This window comes from Bactrocera neohumeralis, unplaced genomic scaffold (assembly GCF_024586455.1).
Source record: "Bactrocera neohumeralis isolate Rockhampton unplaced genomic scaffold, APGP_CSIRO_Bneo_wtdbg2-racon-allhic-juicebox.fasta_v2 cluster11, whole genome shotgun sequence".
In the NCBI taxonomy this organism is placed as follows: Eukaryota; Metazoa; Arthropoda; class Insecta; order Diptera; family Tephritidae; genus Bactrocera; species Bactrocera neohumeralis.
In genome coordinates, this window is record NW_026089624.1 from 16,666,726 (window position 1) to 16,680,313 (window position 13,588).

General features: G+C 36.6%; 1 long non-coding RNA gene and 1 pseudogene across 1 annotated transcript; one reads left to right on the forward strand and one right to left on the reverse strand.

Annotated features, from left to right (window-relative positions):
- Window positions 1-415: 415 nt before the first annotated feature.
- Window positions 416-1,272, reverse strand: LOC126766246 (uncharacterized). The gene is made up of 3 exons (XR_007668769.1): window positions 1,173-1,272; window positions 983-1,115; window positions 416-908 (listed from the first exon to the last, which is right to left on the reverse strand). It is a non-coding gene; the product is annotated as an uncharacterized LOC126766246 (long non-coding RNA).
- Window positions 1,273-11,524: 10,252 nt separating this feature from the next.
- LOC126766168 (uncharacterized) lies at window positions 11,525-12,531 on the forward strand (annotated as a pseudogene).
- The last annotated feature ends 1,057 nt before the right edge of the window (window positions 12,532-13,588 follow it).

The following is a 13,588-nucleotide window of genomic DNA, read 5'->3' on the forward strand; positions in this document are numbered from 1 at the left end:
ATGCACTCAAATAAATAACCAGCACATCCCATCGATAGAAAACATCTCCCCTGGCATCTTACTAAACCAGCAAGAATGATAGAAACAAGATTGCGCAATGACGAGTTCAAATTTTGTTCGTTCTGCGCATCTACGTCACGGTTGACCAAAGTACAATCAGCTGATTTTCAGTTGCTTGTTTTTCTTTGCAATAAGAATCAATTTTGTATTGCAGGCATACAAAAACATGAATATCATCAAAAGTTAACTTAAATTTAAGTGAATATTAATAAAAGATATCAATATAAGTGAATATTTTATAGCGAACATTTACCTACATATTCATTTCATGGTATTTTTGTTGTATTATTTAATTTTGTCTCTTTGCTGTGTTTGTTTGAACTATACACATTTATGCAAATAAAAATATTGAATATTTTGTGACCAACTTTCAATTTATTTTCTTATTTAATTTTCTTTTTTTGCTGTACATATTTTCAATTAAGTTTTTATTTAAGGAACGAATCCTGAAATACATTCTAGCTCTGAAAAACAATTATTTTAGATACTTTGGTGCTACAATTTACAAAATTACTTAAATCTAAGTGCTTCTGGACGTAATTTGTACATATACATACATACATATGCAAATCACTACCATTTAAGTCGTCAAATACTGCTTGCAAGCCTCTCATATGCTCCATCAACATATCTGTTGGTTTTGAGAGTCCTCCTTCAGATAGGTGATCCACCCAAGTATAAGACGAACAATTTTCTGAATTGGAACAAATTTCCGGGTTGTCTTTACCAAGTTTGTGGCAGATATACCCTGCCAAATTTTCAAGTTCGTCGTTGTTGAGAATCTTCAAGTCATCATTTTTTTCAATTGGGTCAGAATAGATCAACTGACACACGTTGAAAAATATTGCCTGCAAAAATATAATAAACATACATACATGCGTATAAATAAATGGAATAAATTGTTAGTTAAGATTATTATTACAATTAGGATAAGAAACAGTGGTTTAAACGAGACTCCATCCTTTTCTGCCGTTCATTAGCCTCTGCAGGAGTTAATCTGGTAAACGTGAGAAAAGCGCTAGGTAGCAACTTCGTTGGACTCCACGAACTTAAACCTGCAAGAGTGTTTGGTTAAAAAAGTAAAATTATTGTAATCAAAATGCCATAATTACCCATTTCAAACTGCAAATTTCTTTCACATTCAAAGGCGCGGGCGAATAATAAGTCAACCGTGACGTCAGCAAGAACAGCTGACTGAAAGCAAACATGCGCGTTGTGCAATCTTGTTTCTATCATTCTTGCTAAACCAGTATAATGGCACAATTGAAATCGATAACCAAAAAATACAGGGTGGGCCAAAAGAAACCAAGGGGTGTACAAGTTTAATAACTTTTTATACTCTCGCAACAATGTTGCTAACGAGAGTATTATAGTTTTGTTCACATAACGGTTGTTTGTAAGTCCTAAAACTAAAAGAGTCAGATATAGGGTTATATATACCAAAGTGATCAGGGCGACGAGTAGAGTCGAAATCCGGATGTCTGTCTGTCCGTCCGTCTGTCCGTCCGTCCGTGCAAGCTGTAACTTGAGTAAAAATTGAGATATCATGATGAAACTTGGTACACGTATTCCTTGGCTCCATAAGAAGGTTAAGTTCGAAGATGGGCAAAATCGGCCAACTGCCACGCCCACAAAATGGCGGAAACCGAAAACCTATAAAGTGTCATAACTAAGCCATAAATAAAGATATTAAAGTGAAATTTGGCACAAAGGATCGCATTAGGGAGGGGCATATTTGGACGCAATTGTTTTGGAAAAGTGGGCGTGGCCCCGCCCCCTACTAAGTTTTTTGTACATATCTCGGAAACTACTATAGCTATGTCAACCAAAGTCTACAGAGTCGTTTCCTTCAGGCATTTCCATGTACAGTGCAAAAAATGGAAGAAATCGGATAATAACCACGCCCACCTCCCATACAAAGGTTATGTTGAAAATCACTAAAAGTGCGATAACCGACTAACAAAAAACGTCAGAAACACTAAATTTTACGGAAGAAGTGGCAGAAGGAAGCTGCACCCAGGCTTTTTTTTTAAATTGAAAATGGGCGTGGCGCCGCCCACTTATGGACCAAGAACCATATCTCAGGAGCTACTAGACCGATTTCAATGAAATTCGGTATATAATATTTTCTTAACACCCTGATGGCATGTACGAAATATGGGTGAAATCGGTTCACAACCACGCCTTCTTCCAATATAAAGCTATTTTGAATTCCATCTGATGCCTTCTCTGTATAATACGAGTATAAACATTAGGAACCAATGATGATAGCGGAATAAAACTTTACAAAAATACGGTATTTGAAAAATATGTAAATGACGTATTATGAAATCTCGATTATCACTTTACCATGCGAGAGTATAAAATGTTCGGTGACACCCGAACTTAGCCCTTCCTTACTTGTTCGTTTATTAATTTGCTTTTATTTTTTCTTTCAGATTATATAGACAACACTTGGAGAATTTATAATGGAGAGGTACACAACTGAACAGAGAACCAGAACAATAGAATTTTATTATTTAAACCACAGATCAATTATTTTAACGCAAACAGCATATCGTCGACATTTTAACGTCAGAATTTCGCCCTCTGAAGCAATGATTCGTTGCTTAGTTGATCCTCATCACCAACACGGCAGCGTAACAGATTTGCTTCGAACCGGTAGACCACGTTTAAGTCGCACTGCGGAAAATATTGAACGAGTACAGCAAAGTGTTAACGAAGCACCAGAAACATCTGCCAGAAGGCGTTCTGCTAAGCTAGGACGGCGCATTTTAAAAAAGATTTACAGTTATACCCATATAAGGTGCAAGAATTAAAACACGCAGATCATCGGCAACGTCTAAATTTTGTAGTTAAATTTCAAGAGTTGGCCAGAAATGAAATCAACTTTATTAAAAATTTGATTATGAGTGATGAAGCTCATTTTCATTTGAATGGCTTTGTTAATAAGCAGAACTGTAGGTTCTGGGGTTCTCAAAATCAAAGAGCCATTCATCAACGCCAATTACACCCCATCAGGTGTACAGTATGTTGTAGGATCACATCTGAAAATGTCATTGGGCCTTACTTCTTCGAGAATGAAGATGGAAGTGCTGTAACCGTAAATGGAGAGCGGCATCGGTTTATGATAGAAAATTTTTTACGTCCTGCTCTTGAAAACAGACCTGGTATGTGGTTTCAGCAGGACAGAGCTACTGCCCATACTGCCCGAGACACAATGACACTTTTTAGTAAAATTTTTGGAGGACGAATAATTTCCAGAAATTCGGAAATTATTTGGCCAGCGCGATCTCCAGATTTGACAGCATCCGACTATTTTTTTGGGGTTATTTGAAGAAGCGAGTGTATGTGAACAAGCCAGAGACAATCCTTGAACTCAAGGCAAACATTGGTGCAGAAATTCGAACGCTACAGCCACAAGTTTTGAAAGATGTTATGGAAAATGCTCTAAAAAGAGCCCGTCAGTGCGAAGCTGAAAACGGCGGTCATTTAGGAGACATCATTTTTCATACTTAGTGTAAAAATATTATATATGTATATTATATAATCTGAAAGAAAAAATAAAAAAAAAAAAATAATAAACGAAAAAGTGATTAAACTTTTACACCCCTTGGTTTCTTTTGGCCCACCCGTAGTTTAAACAAACGAGGACGTTCGTTTTTGACGGTGGAGGAGTTAGCAACATTAAAGTTAACTGCGATAAACAGAATAAACAATATACCAATCAACATCCGGCACACGCAGTATAAACTACAGCCAGGAAGTAATGCTGACCAACAATAATGCAACCATTGCAACAATTGTCGAGCAGTTAACAAATCATGTAATTTTTAAGTTATAAATGATTGATAATTGTAATTTAGTCTTAGCAGAACAATTAACAATAAAGGTCGTTTTGACCAAACAAAATGCAAATTTTTTTAGTCGTTTCAATTTAACCGGCAATAATTTCCATACATACATACATACATATTACGCACAAAGTGTATTTTCTTTGTTTATTCTATCTTGCTCTTCTAATGTGAATCATTCACAATGCGTAACCAGCTGTCAAAATTACTTGAAGATATAATGTATTTTTTTTTCTTCAGCAATTACTTGAGAGCTGGATACGGACCTTATATACTTATGTAAACAATCACAAGATCAGCAACGTGGAGAGACTGTTCGACTTAATTCAAAAAACCTGAGGAGAAGCAAGAGCAATTGTTAAAAACGAGCCATTAGCAAATGATGGTTTCCTAATGACATGGAGGGACCTGGTATCACAATATGAAAACAAACGAGAACAAACAAAGTGAAAGCGCGATTAAACACCTTCAGAGTACCGTAAACAATTGTCTCACAAATCTGCACAACGTGTACATAGACACTTGTAACTTGGACCCTATCTTAATCTTCTTATGTGGAGTGAAACTACCCCTCCTGGAAAACTTTTGACATAAATCTTTGAAAGCAGTAGGAAAACAAACTGACCTCATGCCAGTGACCCAATCCGACAGTGGAAAATACAGGATATTTTTGTACTTGCAACTCCAATTTTTTTCTTCGCGGAGTGTGATGGAGATAACGAATAACATTTAACTTTGGGGGGTTCCCCCGTGGATCCGCCCCTGTGCACAATCCTCTTACAGTTCTCTAATAATAAAACCCAACACCCACAAGACTTAAGTGGGAAGAAGATTTTGTTATGTACTGCTTTAGTTCAAGCTCTATACAAAGTGCAACTATTCACAGCTCGAGCACTAGTAGACTCCGGGCCAGAAGCCACCTTAATTTCAGAAAAATTTTACAGAAAATTGAACATACCAACGTTCAGGAAAAATGCACAAGTGACTGGATTGCACAACACTGTTTTGGCAACACCCACAAAAATTTGCGAACTCACCCTTCGTTCGTCGACAAGAAAACAGTTTAAGATAATGACCCATAAACCAGCCAGCGTAGCCGCTGTCATTTAATTCGCTGAACTATGTCAATGTCGTCGTATATCTCATACAGCTCATCGTTCCATCGAATGCGATATTGGACAACGCGCAAAGGACCATAAATGCTTCGCAGAACCTTTCTCTCGAAAACTCGCAATGTCGACTCATGAGTTGTTGTCATCGTCTAAGCCTCTGCGCTATATAGAAGGACGGGAATTATGAGCGACTTATAGAATTCTGTTTTTGTTCGTCGAGAGAGGACTTTACTTCTCAATTGCCTACTCAGACCGAAATAGCAGCTGTTGGCAAGAGTTATCCTGCGCTGGATTTCGAAGCTAACATTGTTGGTGGTGTTTACACTGGTTCCAAGATAGACGAAAATATCTACGACTTCAAAGTTATGACTATCAACAGTGACGTGATAGCCAAATCGCTAGTGCGAGGAGTGTTTGCTTGATGACAGGAGATATTTCGTCTGCCCTCGTTCACTGCCAGACCCATTTGCTTTGCTTCCTTATCCAGTCTGGAGAAAGCAAAACTAACGGCGCGGGTGTTGAGGCCGATGATACTAATATCATCGATTAAGTTCTGCAGCTCGAATTATTTTCTCCAGCAGCAGGTTGAAGAAGTCGCACGATAGGGAATTGCCTTGTCTGAAACCTCGTTTGGTATCGAACGGCCCGGAGAGGTCCTTCCAGATCCTGATGGAGCTTTCGGTGTTGCTCAACGTTGGTTACACAGCCGTATTAGTTTTGCGGGGATACCAAATTCAGACATCGCGGCATAAAGGCAACTCTTTTTCGTGCTGTCGAAAGCAGCTTTGAAGTGGTGTGTGTCGGTTTCCCTTTCACGGGTCTTTTCCAAAATTTGGCGTATGGTGAATATCTGGGTGGTTGTTTATTTGCCAGGTCTAAAGCTTCGCTGATAAGGTCCAATTAGTTTGCTGACGGTGGTCTTTAATCTTTCACACAATACGCTTGATAGAACCTTATACACCATGTTGAAGAGGCTTATTCCACGGTAGTTGGCGCAGATTGTGGGGTCTCCCTTTTTGTGGATTGGGCAGAGCACACTTAAATTCCAATCGTTGTGCACGCTTTTGTCCGACAACATTTTACAAAGAAGCTGATGCATGCTCCTTATCAGTTCTTCGCCGCCGTGTTTGAATAGCTCGGCCGGCAATCCATACGTTCACTGCCATTCAACAGGCTAGAGAAGTGTTCCCTCCATAATTTAAGTATGCTCTGGGCATCGGTCACTAGATCACCTTTGGGCGTTCTACAAGAGTAACAGCTCATGCTTTCGTAATAATTTCCTTCATAGTTATACCCATTATAATTGGTGGGTTCGGAATTGACATATTCCTTTAATGTTAGATGCACCTGATATAGCTTTCCCACAAATAAATAATATAAGATTCTGATTATTACCTCCTTCCCTTACACTACTATTAGTGAGAAATATAGTAGAAAACGGAACTGGTACAAGTTGAACAATTTACCCACCCTTATCATCTGTTATTGCTCACGGAGGAGCATCAGTTGATCTAGCAATTTTTTCACTTCACTTAGCTGGAATTTCTTCAATTCTAGGGGCTGTAAATTTCATTACAACAGGCAAATTTCATTACAAGAGTATGGATGTGTTAGTATATACAATTGTGTGGGTGTATAAAATTCTCGTGTCCCGGTGTACGTTATTGAACTCCTCTGAAACCGCTCGACCGATTTTCGTGAATCTTAGCGTGCATATCGGCTAGGGTGGAGAATCGGACAACATCTATTTTTCATCCTCCTAAATGTTAAGGGAAATTGGAAATTGGAAAATTCCCAAAAAGTAACATTTTTCCATACAAATTTTTTTTCAATTTTTGTTTGTTTTGTTTTTCAATATTTTTATTTGACAAATATTTGAATCATTCAATTTCGGTCGCATGCTTTTTTTATTCCGGCTATTCAAAAGAAAAATTATTGAAAATTATTCAGTGAAAACGTTATGTTTCACATAAAGTGATCAATTACAGATTGAAATTTCTTACGAAGCCAAGAAGAGGTCGCGCTAATATCGGTCGGCGTTCCTTTTGCCATCAACGTATGGCAGCCCAAGACACATGAACGACTACTCCCAGGATGCGATGACATACATGTGGAATTATGGAACGCGGTCAATCAGCAAGCGATCGTCACGATGTCACAGCACGACTTTTCAAACAACAGCAGCGATGTTTGATGGACTTTATCTTGAAGCAACATATGGTACATTTGTATTCTGTTGAGTAGCAAAAAAAAAGTTAGCCGCATGCACACATTCTTCTTTGGATGGTGGATGGTGGTTACACCAGAGCAAACTGATGAACTCATTTCTGCAGAAATTCCTGATGCAGAGAAAGATACAGTATTATACCAAGTGGTGAAAACCAATATGGTTCATGGACCTTGCGGACACCACAATCCCACTTCGGGTTGTATGTCTGACAATAAATGCACGAAACACTATCCAAGTGCTTTTCTTTCGGAAACTCAAACTTGAAATGATTGATATCCACTGTATAGGCGTCGCTCACCAGACGACAATGGCAGAACATTCAGCATTCAATTTAGAAGAATGAATATTGAAGTTGACAACACATGGATCGCATCATATTCGCCATTATTGTGTAATTCACATTCAAAACTCATATCAATGTTGAGTATTCGGACATTGGCCAAGTTATTGTAACTATGATTCCTTAAGTGCACGCGCAATGTTAGCTGCCAAAAATACCGATGTTGTTCACTTAATCTAGAAGATTCAAAGTCAAATTCCGGGAGACTTGCGCTCATACAAATCGATCGATCGTCTTGACAATGAAGACGACGCCGTGAATTATCCAGTGGAATTTCTAAATTCTTTCAAACGTATTCCGTTTCGAGTGAAAATTGCATTCGAGATGACAATCAACAGGACACAAGGATAGTCGCATAGTGTGTGGCATAAATCTGGAAATGCTATGTTTTTCACACGGTTAGATACACCGAAACAGAAACCAAAAAATATTGTTTATCAAGCTTCGTTATATTGAAAAAATTTGCAAAATCGAAAATAAATGATTTTCAACACAATATAAATTCAACTTTCTTTTCATTTCAAAACACATAATTTCAGGCAGGACAACGGCTGCCGGGTCAGCTAGTATAAATATAAATATGAGTACAAATATAACTATTACTTTGAATATTACCTGATATAATTTTTTATTTACCGCGTTGATATTCTGAAAATTCTGATGCTGTTGTTATTGTTACCTCTGCTGATGGATTTGCGCCTACTTGTCCGTCCCTTCTTTTTGGGTTCGCCTAAGTTATGTTGGCGCTGTTGAATGTTTTTGCATTGTCCTCTAATTTGTATTTAGACGAGTTAGGAGGGCAAAGCAGGGTAATGCTCATTCATTTGGTATGAGCACTAACAATACTAATGAACTAAAAAATCGTGTATTATTGTAAGGAAAGCGTGGGATGCATTGTGACATAGTTTTAATATATCGAGCAACTCACGTCTTTAGGAATATAGTAAAACCTTACCGTAATAAAAAAATGTTAAATAATCGCTGCATGCCTAACAATTATAATATAAACTTTGTTATTAATTCGTAACTATTCATTTCTTCTTTTTTAATGGCGTAGACCTTGCTTACGCGGTTACTTGAGTTAACAATAGCGCGTCGTTTCTTTTTTTCGCAATTTGGCGCCAATTCGTGATCTCTCCAACAGAGTGGAGTCCTTTTTCTCTATCTGCATCTTCCGGTGGGTACTGCGTCAAATACTTTCAGAAATCGAGTGTACTCATCCATACGGACAATATGACCTAGCCCGTGTAGCTACTGCCTCTTAAATCGCAGAAATATGTCAGTGTCGTCGTATATTTCGTACAGCGCAGCATTTTACTGAATGCGATGTTCGCCGTTTCCAATGCGCACAGCACTATAAATCTTCCGCAGAACCTTTCTCTTCAAAACTCGTAACGTCGACTCATTGGATGTTATTATCGTACATGTCTGTGTACCTTGTAACAGGACGGCACCTGTTGCCAAGAGTTATTCTGCGTTGGATTTCGAGGCTTATATTGTTTTCGTGTTCGAAGTTATGACTTTAAACAGTGTCGTGGGAGCCAAGTAGCGAGTGCGACGACTGTATATTTGATTACAGGAGATATTTCATCTTACCCTCGTTCACTACCAGACCCATTAGCTTCGCCTCCTTGTCCAGTCTGGAGAAAGCAAAACTAACAGCGCGGGTGTTGCGGCTAATGACATTAATATCATCGCCGTACGCCAGCAGCTGTAAACTCTTAGAAAACATTGTGTCCTCTCTATTCAGCTCTGCCCCGGCGAAGTCGGTCAACTTAAACCCGTTTGATATTTCATCAAGGAGGCTGAATTTACCGACCGTTGAGCTAAAGATGCCTGTTTGCCTACTCTTGCGTTAAACTCACCTAGCACGATTTTGACTTATTCCTTTTCTTATTATACTAAATGCTCCTTTCAATACAGCAATTATACTCTAAATAAGGAAAGATCTCGACTCCTTTTGAAGTTTTTTTAATTATCCAAAATATTGCAACTAAAATGAATATGCAGGGATTAAATACCTAAAGGAAATGTATTTATGTATACATGAATACGTAATCATATTACAATGCGAGTAGCGTCGTAGTAACCTTGCATGTTGCCTAAAATTATCAATTTTAAATAAATATATCTAATATTTAAAAAATATTCACATTAATGAGTTTTTTAATTATTTCATTTACGAATATATTTAGTAATTTAATTAATTAAACAAAAATTCAAACGACGCATTTACGCTTGTTTTGAGCTTCAACTGTCAAAATTTCATTTTCCATTTGGCACAGCTAAACGTAAAATTTACACCACGTAACAATTTTCCGCCCCTATTCAAGACAAATATAAATGTAACTTGAATAAATTTTTTTGCTCTCGTGTTAATATGTATTAGGAACTGATAACTCTGTAACAGTGGCAACTTTAATTTATATAAAAATTAGCTTAATAACCTTGCAACACGGAGGTAACAGATTGCACAAACACATTGAAACATTTTCAGCTGTTCACTAACACTGTTACATTTTCTGGAATTGAGAAAAACTATCGACATTCTAAACATATTGTAATATTGACTTCCTAGAATAGGAAAGACGAATACCCAATTTATCAAGAAGAAGAAAACGAAAAGCGCAGTTGAAGTGCTGAACACAATGAACATCTGTCAAATGTTAGAATACACACTTTCTTATATACACAGTTATGTAGTTGTGCAGCTGCCTCAATAACTGTGTCCCTAAGAACTTGTGTATTTAAATATTTGACAGATGTCGTTTGCAGTCTGTCGCGCTCATTGTGTTCAGCACTTATTTTGGATTTTAAAGAGGTAAGTTCGTTATACCATGTTCAGACCGACACTTAATCACAAGATTTCGGCTGTTGAATGGATTATCCCACTAATCTTAAAAATTTATCAAGATTTTGCCATACAAAAATGACAGTTCCAAATCACTTCATTGAAATGTTTTGAAACTGATCCACGCTAAATCTCTCTGTGCCACTCTGATTTTGCGCAATCTACTTGTCAGCACTGGAAATCTGTTACATTATCACAGCTGATTTAGACACTACAAAGAGAAAAAAATGCAAACAAACAAATTTTTTTAAAGCAATGAATCTAATTTCATCTGAAAATCGACTTAACAAATGAAAAAATGCATCCATTATTTCTATTATATGGAAAATATTAAAAAAAACCGTCTTTTTATTTCAAAATACTATATGACAATCTTTTCTTTTGATAAATATTAAGCGATGTGAATTCTTGAATGACAATATCAGCTGTTTTTTGATCTTTCTAACGGCAGTGAGAACACTGTTGGGTTATGAAATGCTTAAATATAATCTAATCTTTTAAATTTTCGGTCTGAACATGGTATTACTTGATAATTTTATAATAAATTTCTATTATATATGTATATATATATGTAATTAATTTCTTTTATATATAGAAAACGAGAAAGCTTGACAAGAATAAAACGGTAAGCGTTGTGATTTGAATGTTGTGTGTATAATTAAAAAAATTAATATTACAGAAAAACATTTGGAGCATTATATTATATTTTCATTTTCTAGATGCCAGAAAGGCGGAGGTGCAAGCGCAAAGTAAACTAAGACGCACCATTCAATTAGCCGCATCATCGGTGACTTGGAGGACGAGCATTATGTGGAGCTCGCTTCGAAACAGCCCATGTCAAGAGCACGTGAGCACGGATGCTTTTAATATAATTTACTGTCATTAGTGGTACTCATTTAACGTCGTAAACGTATGGCAACATCGCAAATTCGCAATATCGTAAAACAGCTGTTAATTTTTAGATGCATTTTATTTTACGACAATCTTGCAAATATTCGAGACCGTTTTCAGTGGCAACCATAGCATTTTGCGCAATTCGCAATCAGCTAGAAGCGTCTATTTGGTGTTTTAAAAGAAATGGAAGCGGTAAGTAAATTCATAACAATTAATTATTGGCTTGTATTATTAATATTCAATTGATTATTTAATAGAAAAAAAGATTAAGGCTAAACGGCACATTTCGTTGGTCTGAAGGCCAAACGAAAGACCTTTTGATAAATACAGTGGACGCAATCCGGACCATTTTGAGGTAATATTGATATATTTTTTTTCATTTCATGATTCTACATTTTACGATCTGCTTTTAGAAACCAACAGCCCAAAGGTTTTACAACAAAATTGGCGAAAAAGCTCCAAATTTAATGAATATTAAATGGGACATAATGAGGACTAAAATGAGGCATTTGAAAACGACTTTTTTATCTGCGCTCAAGTGGAAAGAACAGACTGGTGCAGGCTTACTTGAAAGTGATGATCCTCATAGTGTGGAAGAATACATAAAAATAATATGTCTTTTCTATGAAGACCTTCACGTGATATTTGGACGTCGCATAAGTGATCAGCCACCAGGGATTTATCAATCAACAAAGTTGGTGTCAGAGTTGAACGATACATATATAGAATATATTACTCCAGAGATAGACCCCGACACAAGTTCTTCGAGTCCGTTACCCAGTCCGTCCGTTATTATGTATCCGTCTGCAGATGAGGTAGTTAGTCCGTCCGCTAATTTTGCATGCACATCTACACTAAGAAGAAATATGAAAAGATCTCATAGCAGTTCAAATCCATTTTCATTACTTTTCGAAATCCAAAATAAAAAGTTGGAACTAGAAACGAAAAAATTGGAATTTGAAAAAGGGAGAGAGGAAAACTATTTTCAATTGCAGAAATTACGGTTGGAGAAAGAAATAGAAGTAGAAATGGAAAAAGTCAGATTGGAACACGAACGATTGAAAAGCTTAAATAGCTCATAAAATGCCAAAATGTAATCATCTGTATTCCAATATAAAATTTTTTCCATCTTGACTTTTTCTTCTTAATTCATTTTTTGGTTTGTTTTACTTATAGTGACTTAGTGAATATGGTCCACCTTGCTTTTTTTTACCTTATCTGTATTAAGATATTTCTAGTCAAATAATTTATGTTACTTGTTTATATAAAGAAGTTGAATTTTATTTGAAAAAATAAATAAGAAAAGAATTTTTAAATTAAGATATTTATTGATTAAACATTTGTTCAAAGATTTCTCGTCGCCTTATCTCCCCTTCATTGGTACGAGCATTTGGTTCCCATGACGACTCGTCAATACTGTGCTCCGATTCCTCAGGTTGGTAATCGGAATAATCGTCTTGTTGGAGTATAAAGTTGTGTAACAATGCACAACAGAGAATACATTTGTTAACTTTTCTCATACCATTTTCATTTTTAATTTGGAGCCTTAAGCCTTTTAAACTACCAAATCTTTCCTTTAGCATTCCAAAACAATGTTCAATTCGAATTCTATATCGACTGAATGTTTTGTTAAAGAAATTCCTTTGGCTTAGTGTTAAATTTCTAGAATTTTCTCTAAATGGCGTTATAACAGTACTCGATAATTTATATGCACTGTCACCTGCAATCCATTCACCTTCTCCAAAAAATTTATGTGCTTCAATTGACAATTCCCTGTTATTAAAAATACGTGTATCATGAACGCTACCTGGAAAGCCTAACATCAAGTGCCTTATTTGTAATCTATGATCGCACACGGCTTGTGCCTTAACGGAGTAAATATGTTTTCGTGAAAAGTACGCTTCTGGGTCCTGTGACCGTTTTTCCGCCAATGGAATTTCGGTACCATCAAAGTATCCTATGCAGTTAGGTAACTCACTCGAAGTTTCTAAAACGAGCTTTTTGCGTTCTTCCGTATTTGGCCAAAATAAATACTGATCCTTATATTTCAACAGCGCATTAAATATGCATTCAGTTAAATTCTAAAATATAAATACATGTTAATGTATTTTGAGGAAACCTGACAAATTCTGACCTGAATGATACCACCATCACTGATTCCAAATAAACCTGCAATCTTCGAAAGAGTAGCTCCTTGCTAGAACCTAAGCGATACAACACAATTGCCAGTTGCGTTTGAACTGGAAA